The sequence below is a fragment of the Myotis brandtii genome, unplaced genomic scaffold, assembly GCF_000412655.1.
Source record: "Myotis brandtii unplaced genomic scaffold, ASM41265v1 scaffold260, whole genome shotgun sequence".
Classification (NCBI taxonomy): domain Eukaryota; kingdom Metazoa; phylum Chordata; class Mammalia; order Chiroptera; family Vespertilionidae; genus Myotis; species Myotis brandtii.
In genome coordinates, this window is record NW_005359881.1 from 359745 (window position 1) to 373302 (window position 13558).

Below are 13558 nucleotides of genomic sequence, written 5' to 3' on the forward strand. Positions count from 1 at the left end.
GTTGACCTATGAACGAGAAGGTCATGGTTCAAGATTCCCAGTCAGGGCAAGTGGTGCTTGGGTTGGGCGGCGTCCAGAAGGCAGCTGACCAATGATTCTCTCTCATCATTGATGTTTCTCTCTCTCTCTCCCTCTCCCTTCCTCTCTGAAATCAATAAAAATACATTTAAAAAATCATATATTTTAGAACAGTTTTAGGTTCACAGAAAAATCACGGCAGCTCAGGGCCCAGCCGGGCTCCTGGTCATCTCCCTGTTTGATGGACGTACTTGTCCCCGTGGAAGCTTTCAGCTGCCTACAGAACATAAGCCAGTGCTTGGCGAAGCTCTCCAGGGTGAACCTGAAAGAGGGGTCGAGAGGCTGCCGACTGTGGGAAGCTGTTTCATGCGGAGGAGAGGTCGTTAGACGTGTTATTTATGGCCCCGAGCTCGGAAACTCCATGCTCTCCACACAAGGAAATAGATCTGGCCTCCGCTCAGGGAAGGCGGGCCCGGGCCATCTGGGCAGGCGAGGGTCCTGGCCGTCATTTCAGGGAGGCTCAGGTGCGCCTCAGACACACCTGGGCCAGGTGGCCAGGCAGAGGGTCAGGCCCAGGGGCTGATGGGAAGGTGCATGGCTTCCATCTGAGCCCTTCAATCCTCCTCTGGTGGCTGCCAGGCTTTCCTAGGTGGCTGCGGCCACAGCAGCTGGGATGGAGCTGTTTTCACTGGGGAAGCTGTGAGGAAAGATTCTGTTTGAGGAAAGTCTACCATAATTTTTTAAAAAATCACGAATGAGCCTCGAGCTTCCTAGTGACCTGAGATTCGAGTCAGATTCCTTAACTGGCCTCACGGAGCATCCACGATCCCCGTGCATCAGCCCCAGTTCATGTTGCCTGCGGGACCTCGTGCTCCTCTCACGAACTCAGGTGTTTTGTAGAAGCTGCGCCTTTACAGGTGCGTCCCTGCGGCTTTACAGGCATTAAAAACCCCTTGAGGCTTTGTCCTAACTAATAGCGAGCCTGCTGGACTGCCTCCCGCCTTATCAGCGCTCCACGCCTCTCACTCCCGCTCTGGTAAGCACATGGGGGGTGGGGGTGGGGGATAGAGCCGCCTTTGAACTCAAATCCTTTGTGATCACGTTATAATATAGCCATTTCTCCATCCTTCTTATTTCTTAAACCATTCCTTGGCTGGTAGCTTTGATTTACATTTAATATGACCTGTGGGCGTGGATCCTAAGCCCGGTGGTCAGCCTGTGTCTTACACACACTGTGTCTGGGGTCCATCGTATTGACCTCAGTTTCTGGCTTCCATAGTGAACAGTAAAGATAAGAATGGAGCTTCGGTGTCCGCCCTCCTCTGGGCAGAAACATTCCACGGCCCCCTGCCTGGTAGGGTTGGGGATCTCATTTCCCTGGAAGAAACACAGCTGCCTGTGCTTTTGGGCAAGTGTGTCCCAAACCTGAGGTTTTCTCTTGACCGTCCTGCTTGTGTCGTATATTTAAGACACGATTCAAGCTGCATGGATTTCATGTACCCAAGGCCCTTTGAAAGCTTATTGATTGCACAAAGCACAGTTAAGTGTTTGTGCTGGACATCGGAATTTGGCATTCTGTACATAATAATGGTCCTAGTAGCAATAATAACAGCAGGTGCCATCTACCCAGCACATGCCGTGTGCCAGGCAGCAGGTGAAGTGCCCGGTGTGGAGTGGTTTATCTCCGCAGCACAGCCCAGCGAGGCAGGCTTTAGACTTTCCCGTTCATAATCGTCGGAGGCTCCTTCACTTGCCTGAGATCACACAGCTGGGAAACTCCCAGTTTGAAGCCAGCACGTAGGACACTAAAACCCAGGCAGTTTCTACTAAATCATAAATCTGGTTGGTAATTCTTTCTTAAATTTATTTCTTTTCAGCTTTATTGAGATATAATTGACATAAAATTGAAAGATATTTAAAGTGAATACCCTGATGATGTGATGTATGTCTCCATTGGGAAAGGATTTCCCCAGTCGAGTTAATTAATACATCCCCCATTTCACGGTTATGGTTTCTTCCCCCTCCCACCCCTTTGTGTGAGAACATTTAAATTCTATGCTCTTAGCAAATTCCAGTTATGCGGTACAGTACATCAGCGGAAGTGACTCTGTGTTCCATGAGAGCCTTACTCATCGTGTAGCTGAAGGTGTGTGCCCTTTTACTGACCTCTGCCTATTCCCGCCCCAGCCCCCCACCCCTGGCAGCCCCTCTTCCGCTGTTTCTGTGAGTTTGACTTTATTTTAGATTCCACCTGTGAGTGATTCCAGGTAGCATTTGCGTTTCTCTGACTTACTTAACGAGTTCGGTAGTTCTCTTGTGTCTCCCCATCTCTCATGCTTCTACGGGTTGGCTCCTGCCATTCACATTTGAGCAGATGTCCAGCGTCACCACAAGGCATGCTCCATCCACTAACCACGTGACTTCCAGGGACACGTGTCACGGAAGCAAAGAACAATTAGAGAAAATGTGGCCAGTGGTCTGGGTTCCCACCCAAGGAGCCTACCTGGAGGAAGAGAGAGCATGGAAGGCTGGTTTCTGGGAGGGGCCGTCTGGCCCAGGGCCCAGGAGCATGGACGTTGGGTGGACTGATTTGGACTGGGAATCTGGGCTGCTACTTAAGTGCTGTGTGAGTGGGGACAGCCTCCTGCTCCGTGAGGAGAATTGGCAACACGCACACATGCTTTCTGGCATCTGGGCCTTCGGTGAGATAATCACTCAGCACTTCGCTTAGCGATGCTAACCATTAGGAGCCAATTATGGTTTCTTCCGAGTGGCACACACAATAGAACATGCTTCTTAGGTTTCCAGCAAGACTGGAACCAATAATGTAATCATCCTCTCCAATGCACTGAGGCCAACTCTTAGGAGAATGAAAACCCGTCATTCCCAAAACATCTCAATAATGAGCGCCTGGTCAATGGAAATGACCTGAGCTCCACGGAAAGAGTTTTGAATTCAGACCTTTAAGTTAATATAACACATACATGAAGAAGGTGCTTAGTGCCCTCGGACCCTCCATGTAGCAGTGGTGCAGATGGTCCGTATAAAGGCTCCATCGCATCAAGCGGGTGAGACTGCATCTCTGGAGCACGAGGTTCCAGCCTTGCGCTGCAGAGGTGAAAAGGCACGGATTTTCCTGGCCTCTCCTTCCCCGAGAGGTCGGATACATCGGCTGTGGCAGCCTCAGCGCTATTGACTGTTGGGCCCAGATAATTCTTAGTTGCGGGGTCTGCCCTGTGCATTTTAGGATTTGAGCAGTGTCCTGGCCTCCACCCACTGATGCTGGCAGCATTTCCTCCCTTAGTTGCGACAACCCAAAATGTCTGCAGACATGGCCGAAGGTCCCTCGCAGGGGACAGGTTCCCCCTGTTGGACTAAATCAGTGGCTCCCCGCTTGCTTCTGCATCAGGGTCACCTGTGAAATGTATGGAATGCACAGAGAGGAGTATTTGGAGGTGCATTTTGGGGCGCAGGGATGCCTGTTCCTATCAAGCCCCTTGCTGGGGATGCTGTTGCACCTGGACCCAGATTTGGAAGTCATGATTGTGACGCCCTATCAGCCTCCATCTGCTGGTGACACCTGACACCCACAGTAAGTTTCAGTGGGTGCCCCAGATGTCATGTGGTCCTAATAATTGCCCCTCTTCCTACTTTCCAGAGGGCACAAACACAGCGCCGGCAAGAGCTCCTTTCATAAAAAAGGTGTTATGCAGAAAGGTGAGCCTGTTGCTGTCTGTGCTGTCATTACAAGGTCGTGTGATGCTGGGACAGGAGTAGCCAACCCTCATCTGATGTTTGCATCTGTTATATTGGGTAACAGCTATTTCTTAAACTTCCTCTAAAATAAAGTGACTGGGCTACTTCCCCTTCCAGTTTTAGCTCGCTCTCGCTCTCTCTGTGTGATGGACCCTGTATAATCCCATGACATCCTAACGGTGGCCTTGCTTTGGAAGAGAAAGACTGGAAACATATCTCTCCGCTTGCCCAAGAGCTTGGTTTAATTCAGCAAGAACAAACTCTAGCCTCCGCTTTCCCTCCTGATAATGGACGGAGGGTTTTGATTTGCTTTCCAGGCAGGTGGGGGTGCTATTCCCTTCCCTCTTCTTCCCTTGCCTAGTTCTCTTACGAGGAGCACATTGGGAAACTCAGGACAGCGCCTTCCCCCAACTGTGTTTTCTTGAGATCTGCTGACTAAGGCATCTCACGTTGCTAGAACATTTTGTACATGTCACCCTTTGGCCTTCATTTGTGTGTTGGTTAGCTGGCCATTTGTGGCAGGGCATGGAAATGCCTAGATTTCAGCATGCAGAAGGTTCTGGGTCCCCAGAGAAAGGCTTGTATGTTATCTCTGGGGATATGTAGACCTGCACGATGTGCCCAGAACTTGGAGGAAATGTGAGCAGCCTCAGGGAAATAAAATGTGTGCTTTTCTGTTTTCCTTTTTCTAGATTTCCAGCAAATGGATTCGTGAGTCCTCTAAGTCAATGGCACCAATATTGTGCTTGACAGCCGCCCCCATCCCCCTAATCTCACATAGCCCTTCGAATAGCAAATCCTGTAGAGCAGTGGTTCTCAACCTTCCTGATGCCGTGACCCTTTAATACAGTTCCTCATGTTGTGGTGACCCCCAACCATAAAATTATTTTCATTGCTACTTCATAACTGTAATTTTGCTATTGTTATGAATCGTAATCTAAATATCTGATATGCAGGATGTATTTTCATTGTTCGAGACCCACAGGTTGAGAACCTCTGCTGTAGAGTCTACTTCCTAAATGGCTCTTGATTCTGTCCACCTTTCCCCATCCTCAGCCACTGCTGTAGCTACTGCCACTAGGTGACCAGTAGCACCTCAGTGGCCTCCCATGCACCCTCCAGGCTAAAGCATTCTGCAGTGGCTCTCCTGCTGCACTTAGGATAAAATCCTTGTGGCTACTACGGTCCTGCTCTCCCCAGCCTAGACGACATCACCAGCCTTGCTTAGAGTCCCTGGGGTTTTCCACCAGCACCTCTATCTGGGATCTCTTTCACCTTTTATGAAAGCGCACTTCTCAGAGCCTTCATAAATGCCATTCTGAATTGGAAAATTTCTCCCCCTCATTTGTCTGAATTGGAAAATTTCTCCCCCTCATTTGTCTGAATTGGAAAATTTCTCCCCCTCATTTGTCTGAATTGGAAAATTTCTCCCCCTCATTTGTCTGAATCGGAAAATTTCCCCCCCCTCATTTTGTCTTCCTGTTCATTTCCACCCCTCCTTAGAGAGGGTCTTCGCTGGCTCCTCAGACTAGATGCATTGTAGCATCCATACTTACTCACTATATGATGTTCTGCATGGAACAAGTGCCTGGAATAGGGCCTGGTATGTGGTGAGTTCATAATAAATGTTGGGCAAAGGAAACAGGTAATATTTATACTTTTTCTGTCTAATGATACAGACAATTAAATATAATTATGAAAGGGAGCAGCCCTGGTGAGAGGAACATCCCTTCCCTTATTCCTACCATGCATTTAAATACACTATTACATTTCATGGATCGACATTATAAAGGTCTAATTTCATCCTTCCACCAAAGACATCTGTAGTCAAAAGACAACCAAAAGACTTTGAGAGAAGTGCTGTCACATTTCAAGGTACTTATAGATGGATCATTAATTACCGTGGGACAAGTTTGTGGTGACCTATTTGGATTCACCAACCTCGTCACCATCAGGTGCTCATAATTTCTGGCTGTCACTTCTTTCTTGACCTCCTGACCCATATAAACAACTACCCATCTTCCTATTCTATTCATCTTGCCCATCTAGATGTCCCTTGCAACTCAAACTCAACATATTCAAACACCCCTCATTATCCTTCCTCCCCTAAACCTGTTCGGTTTTGCTTCTCTTCATGCTTTCGTTGTCTAGGTTCCATATGTGAATGCACACTCAGTTTGCTGAAGCTGAATCTATATGTCTTCCTAGACTCTTCTCTCTCCCTCAGTTTTTTTAATCCAATCAGTTATCTCAGAAAACTTGTCTACATCTGGTCTCTCTTATCACATCTGCTGCTGCTCTAGCTGACCCTCTTTGCTCTAGAGCAGTGGTTCTCAACCTTGGCTGCACATTAGAATCACCTGGGAATCTTTTTAAAATCCTGATTTCTGGGCCTCATCCTCTGGAAATTCTGTTTCTTTGTTACTAATGTTGTGGCCCCACCCCATAATAAAGTAACAGAATTTCTGGAGGATGAGGCCCAGAAATCAGGATTTTAAAAAGATTCCCAGGTGATTCTAATGTGCAGCCAAGGTTGAGAACCACTGCTCTAGAGGAACACAGAGAGCAAGGGAGGACCTAAAAATGAGAGATCCTAACAGGGAGAACTTGAAAAGAGTGATAGTAATATCTATACATACAGGAGATTATGAACACAAAGTAGGTGGCTATAAATTAAGAACAGATGGATATGAAAAAGAACCAATTAGAAATCTTAGAAATGAAAAGTATATATACAGTAAAGCAAAACATAAAAATAAAAATAATACAGAAAAGTAAAAACGAACACATAACTGTAGAATAGATTTGGCTAAAGAGAGAATCTATAATTTAGGGGATGGAAATGAGAAATTTATCCAGAACACAGCCCCCAAGATAAAGGAATGAAAAGCTATGCGTGTGGCATTGTACTTTCCGAGAATGATAGTTTGAGAATTGTTTTGTGAGAGGTAAAATCAAGAGAGATTAGTTGGATAGCTATTGCTGTAGCCTAGGCAAGAAGTGATCATGTCATGGCCCAGGGCAGTGATAGGGGAAATAGAAAGAAGTGAGACACATGTCTCATCAAGACATATGAGAAGATTAAATTGACAGGAAATTGATGATTGATTATATGTAGGGTGATAAGGGAGGATAAAATGTTAAAGATGATTCTAAGATTTTTTTGTATGAACATCTGGGCAAAGGGTGGTGACAGCTACCAAGATAGAAAAAAAATAGTAGAGGAATATTTAGGTGGACTCAAATTCTTCATGGAAACCTTACAAATGGGTTCAAGAAAATAAGCAGCTATCTATATGGTTGGACCTCCTATAGATTTTAAAAAAATGTTTTTATTGATTTCAAAGAGGAAAGGAGAAGGAGAGAGAGATAGAAACATCAATGATGAGAGAGAATCATTAATCAGCTGCCTCCTGCACGCCCGACACTGGGGATGGAGCCTGCATCCTGGGTATATGTCCTGAGTGGGAATCAAACTGGGACCTCGTGGTTCATAGGTCGATGCTCAACCACTGAGCCACCGCAGCCAGGCTCCTTTTGATTTTTCTTCGGGTTTTGGTACACTGGCCAATGTGTCCACTTAAGTGGTCTCTTGGCCTCCATTCACACTTAATTATGTCACTTTGCTGCTTAAAAACCTGATGGGTCCAAATCATCAAGAGTTGTCTGTAGGATTTAGACATTTTTGCCTCTAGCTTGCCCTTTTAGAGACATCTCTCTCATACATATGCCATTGTCAACTCCTCCACACGAACGTGGACATCCATTTAGCCATGCCATTGCATTTGCTGAGCCTCCCACCAGAAGTGCCCTAAGCGATCCAAATGGCATCTATTTTTAATTGCTTCTCTGTGCCCACAGGCAGGATAAAGAAGAAGGTTCAGAGAGCCAACTCTGAGATGGACTTGGCAGGCCTGGAGCACACACAAGAAGGGTGGGGACCATTAATGTTGGTTACAAGTCAATTTCCTGGCAAACTAGAAGATGATGAATACAAGTTAAAAATTGGGAAAGAGAGTTTTGGGGTATGATTTAGTTTAACTTGTACACACACAAGTTAAAATTACTCGAGACAGAAGGGAACTGCCGAGAAGCTAGGGCGGGGGGTGTTGATTTTGAGCATCAAAAGTGAGGAGGAGGAGACAGAATTCTTCCATTGGGTAGTTTCAGTGCTGACTTAGCATTTCATCATAATTTGTGTGGATAACGCATGAGCAGGATCAGCTACTAGTCTCATGCTAGTGCTGGAACACTGAGCTTTAATAACGTCTATCAAAAAATCACTTTGTGCTAGCAACCAGGATACCCAGAATTCCAGCGTCCTTCTCTCCAGCTTTTATCTCTGGGCACTTGGGCTTGTTGTTCCTGGTTGCCAGCACTATGGAGCTGAGGCTGGGTTAAAGAGGAAAGGTCTGGGATTATACAGGCCTGGGTTCAAATTCTGGCTTCCTCACATGTGTATGAGGCTTTGAGCAAGTTACTTGACGTCTTGAGATCTTCATACAGTTTTCTCATTTGTAAAGTACACTGGGAAATGGCTTTCTGGTAGTCACTCAATGACTAGTTGCCATTATTATTATTATTATTATTATTATTATTATTACCCAAAGAGCTGGCCAAGTGAAATGGGTAATAAGAGTCTGGGTTGATGACATGTCAAAGGTAGGGGAGTTTTGAGAAAGTGTTTGAGGTTGTGGCCATTGCTTACGTATTCTGACTCTTCCGGAAGAGCCTGTTTTTCATTCTTCAAGGCTGGGGTTCAGGCTCAGGTTGCCATTGTCACACTCGTGGGATAGATATTTGAGACTTGGAAGCCCATGTCCCTTCACTACTTGCTGAAAGTTATCTCAGCACATCCATTACATTGAAGAAAGAAGGCTGAATTGGCATTAATGCATCCATCACAGTCAGGTAAACCAGCTCCATGGCTAAGAGAGACAAGAAGCATAAGGGGGAAAAAGAAATAAAAAATGTGAACTCACTTCTTAATGCTCCCTTGGCCAGCAGTTCCTCTCAGCATCCTTTTGATTGCTGCACTACATCCAATCTCAGCTTCTTTGCAGTTAATAAACCATCATAATCTTGTGTTTAAATTGAATCTGAACCCTAATTTGCCTTCAGAGCTTATCTGGCTTTCTCATATCTACTCACCTGCTATGATAATCCCCTATCTATCAGAGTCCACAGTCCACAATCACTTGTTTATCCTACTCAGCCGGTCTGACATTTTATTTTTAAATCAATCTCTCTCTCATACACACACACACACACACACACACACACACACACACACACACGGTTAACCTTCCACATATGAACTAGAGGCAAATAACTAACAAGACTATTTCCCTTGAGTGAAGGGAAGAGGCCCATAAAATCTGAATTCATTCACAGTGTGAGTCACTCACTTCTCCATGGAAAAGGACGCTGCCTGCAGGGGTGGGGTGGGGTGGGGTGGAGGAAAATGGCATGTCAGCTAGTCTCGAGTCATCTGGGAGTGCTTCCTGGCAAAGGCTGACATCAGGAAGGTGGAGAGGGATACAGGAATGAGGAAATTGGTGGCAGTAGCTACCCAAGATATTGACATTTCCGGGAAAATTTTGTTCCTTATGTCCCTGAAAACATTGATCTTGGGACAATATGAAATAGTCAAGGACTAGGAAGAAGAACATAAAAGATATTTGATATTAGTGTTTTTTCATATGTTGTCTATCTATAATTTTGACATTTTCTAAAATTGCACTTTTTCTTCAGTTGAATGGAAATACCATTTTTTTCTGAGCAGAAGTATATCTGATACCTAAAAGAGAAAGGTGTGTCTAGTTGTCTTTAATCCACTAATATGGCAATTTTCAACCTTTTTCATCTCAGGGCACACATAAATTAATTGCTAAAATTCTGCAGCACATCAAAAAATATGTTTTTTGCCAGTCTGACCAAAAAATAGGTATAATTTTGGTTCATTCACACCAGATGGCTATTGTTGTGTTGGCGTGTTGTCATATTTTTATTTGACAGTCTAAGGGAAAAGAGGTCCATGCCCTTGACTGAGTAGTCAGATGTCGCATGTTTAAAAACTCCTGCAGCACACCAGTTGGAAATCACTGCACTAACACACGAGACTGCTAATTACTTATGTCTTTTTCTTTTACACAGTCCAGTAATTCTTATGACACAAAGATTGTGCTTGATCTTGCTAAAATCTAGTATTTCATTAGTTTGATGAAGCTGAAACGTGTCATTTTTAGTAAACCATTTTGACGTGAATCATCATTTGTCAAGAAAAAGGTGGCACAGCCTGTCATCTTTCAATTTTTAAAATTATCGTGATCTTTGGTGTTCCAGCTTGGGCGACGTAGTTGAGCCCTTGTCATTTGTGACAGTCACTGAAATCCTGCGTCAATGATTCACTGTGGAACTGTTGTCAACCTACTTCTTTCCAAGAACCAGCTAAATTTGCCTCAGGAAAGCGTGGTTTTGTCATTATCTTTCGGATTACTCAGGCCTCTATTAGAAAAACAGAGTATGCGTACACAGTTCTCAGAACGCATCAGGTTCCTCCGTCTAAAGGGATGTGGCTTGGAAGCATGGGAAGTAGTCAGAGGGCTCCTCGGAGGAAGAATGGAGCTGGCGTAAGATGACTGGTGTCACTGACATGATGTCTGGAGGCGCCAGCAGGGACGTCATGCATTCACGTTGCTCTCAGCCACATTCTGGACTAAATCATAGTGAACATTCATCTCCCTTCTCAGAGGTGTCCCGACGCGTGGAAACCAGTTTCTTTTCTTTCTGGGGCAACGTTTCTCACAACTGCTGTGCAGAATATGTTCAGTGAATTCCCATCTGTAAAAGCAGATGAAATCCCAGTGCTGTGCTGCGCCCCTCAGAGTGTCAGGACCAGAGAAAGCCTTTTCATTGTCTAGGACCAGAAGCTTGAAGTCTCTGTGGAAACAGTTTTGCAGCTAAAGGCTGAGCGATGCTGGTCTGTGGAGGGCAGGTGCGTGGAGGGCATCTGGGGGCATCTGTCCTCCTCTGGCTGTGCTCCTTCTTTAGCCCCTTCCTGAGCTTTGGTGGCAGGTGGGGAGAGACCGGGAGAGAGGGACAGAAGCTAGAAGTCTGAAAAGAGAAGATGTGTTCTTAAACATTATTCATTAATTGTTTGCCTTTCGGGCGCCTAGCAGCCACTCATCTGGCCGGTGGCAGAGGTATCTCAGTGGCAGTCTCTGCTCCGAAGCAAGTATAATCCAGTTGTCAAAAGAAAGGAAAATGAAAAAATGAACCCGGCCCATGTGGCTCAGTCATGGTTCAATTCCCGGTCAGGGCACATGCCCAGATTGTGGGCTCGATCCCCAGTAGGCGGGGGGGTGGGGGGGAGGCAGAAGAGGCAGCCAATCATTGTTTCTATTTCTTTATCCCTCTCCCTTCCTTTCTCTAACATCAATAAAAATATATTTTATAAAAAAAGGAAGGAAAGTGAGTTGGAGAATAAAAAACAGGATGTGACAAATGCCAAAGGCAGCACAGAGGGTTGGAGTCATTCAAGCAAGAAGGAAAAATTGGATTGGATATTTATTCACTTATTTAATGTTTTCAACCAACTTTTGAAAAATATACCTGCAAAGTATCCACCAGGTATTACCGGTGCGTAGGCAAGCTCTGTCCAGTGTGCTGCTGTGCACCAGCTTCTATTCCAGGGTCTGGCACACGTCATCTCGATCTTCGCTACAGTGTGCACGACACGGCCTTTATTTCCAGGAGAGGACGTGGAGCTTTGTGAGCAGGAGTGATGCGCCCAAGGTTACAACGACAGGGCCTGCAGACCTCGGGGTTCAATCCGAAGAAGTCATTGTCCGAAGTTGTTCAAGAGCTCATGGTTGAGGAAAGAGAGAGAAGAGCCAGTAGTTGATAAAAAGCATTCTCAATGCTTTTCTGGGGTCCATTCACTTAGCGTCATCTCATAGGCATTAATGTCCCCCACGTCATTACAAACATTTGAAATGAACACGCTTTTCACGAAGCCAGGCTTTCTTTGTGGGTGATGCCCATTTTAGGGCAGCCGTGTGCCTGAGAAGTGGATATCAGAAGCAAGAACTTCAGCCCACAATCGTAGTTGCTAACACATCAGGATGGGGGTGCTACCAGCTCTACGGGCCATTGCCAAGGCAGAAGCGGGGGCAGCAGTGGACGTGAGGGCTCCGGCTCGGAGGTGCGCATTCACGCTGGGTGAAGTCCCCAAGCAGGTGCCTGGCCAACAGACAGCAGCAGGTGTTTAAATAGAAACTGAGTTCATGAGAGGCTGGACGGGAGCAGACGGGGGAGTGTGGGGTGCGGGGGGAATGATGAGGGATGACAGCTGGGCCATCCCCAGGGAGGGAGTCTCATGGCAGGCTGGCCTCACCACCTCCTAAATAAACAAGCAGGGACTCCCAAGGATGTTTCTTCCTGGGTGTCTCTCATAAGGAACCATGTGCTTGGGTGGGCGCGTGATCAATCTTTTATTTAACAGGTGAAAGGGAGGCAAGAGGAGGACCTCTTTCTTGAGGAAGAGGATGCAGTGTTGAGCTGGAAGGGGAGGAGGGCATCCACGTGGATTCACGCCAGGACTTGCTGGAAATGCAGGGCCAGGCATGGAAGAAAGGTCGGAGTGGGAGGCGAGGATGCAGGAATTTATCAGGCGGGCATTTCATTAAAGTCAAGGGAGAGGGCGGAGGGGGCGGCAGAGGGCCAGCACCCACCCGAGGAACAGAGAGAAGAGCCTGTTGCTGGAGACAGAGATGAAAAATGAATTCCTGGGGAACTCGACCATTCTCGGGAATCTAGCTGGTTTTGTGTAAGGAGCTAAAAAAAATCTTCCTGTGCTTTCTTACTATTTTTGGTAAATTAAGGTAAATAAAGGAATTCTTTTGGAGAAAAAGTTAAAAAGGGAGGAATAAATCAACAAAAACAACAAAAAGAGCTACTCCTTGAACATAACTGTTGGCACATGGTACTTTGCCAACAATTTGTAGGGAAATGCATGCTTTGCTTGACAAATAAAAATATTTCTGCTGACATTAAATTTTTATAAAGTGAAGAAGTACTTTCCTAGGTTGCCTAAGGGAACAGGGAAGAAAATTCGTTTTGGGTCTAACATGCACACAATCCCTGGTCCCTTGCACAAAGAAATCTATGACAACTGTCTACCCTCCTGGTTATCTTTAAAACCAGCTTTTCCTGTTTCAGTTCACTGTGAGTCCTAGAAAGTAATCTTGACCTTCAAAACAGGTAGGAGAGGGTAAAAGAGGGGATAAATGGTGATGGAAGGAGACTTGACTTGGGGTGGTGAGCACAGGTGATGTATTATAGAATTGTACACCTGAAGCCTATATAATTTTTTTAACCAACTAGAGGCCTGGTGCATGAAATCATGCATGGGTGGGGTCCCTCAGCCTGGCCGGGGATCGGGGCCGATTGGGGCCTTCTCGCCCAGTCCTGACTGGGAGAGGTACCCCAGGGGGAAGGACCGCGGGAGGTTGGCTGTGGGAGCGCACTGACCACCAGCGGGCAGCTCCTGCATTGAGTGTTTGCCCCCTGGTGGTCAGTGCGCATCATAGTGACTGGTGGACTGGTTGTTCGGTCGCTTAGGCTGTTATATATATAGACTAGAGGCCCAGTGCACAAAAATTTGTGCACTCGGGGGGGGGGAGGGGGGGGGCCCTCAGCCCGGCCTGTGCACTCTCGCAGTCTGGGACCCCTCGGGGGATGACCACCTGCTGGCTTAGGCCTGCTCCCCAGGGAATTGGGC

At 46.3% G+C, this 13558-nt stretch overlaps 1 protein-coding gene across 4 annotated transcripts in view; it reads left to right on the forward strand.

Moving 5' to 3' along the window:
• Positions 1–13558, forward strand: part of ELMO1 (engulfment and cell motility 1) — a 402414-nt gene that overhangs the window by 75410 nt on the left and 313446 nt on the right. Inside the window, exon 1 of one of the 4 annotated variants that reach the window (XM_005868066.2) lies at positions 3689–3735. The exons of the other annotated variants lie outside the window; for them this stretch is intronic. The gene's annotated coding sequence lies outside the window, so the exon portion shown is untranslated. Of the gene's footprint in view, positions 1–3688; positions 3736–13558 lie in introns of those variants that run through there. 4 annotated transcript variants of the gene reach the window in all.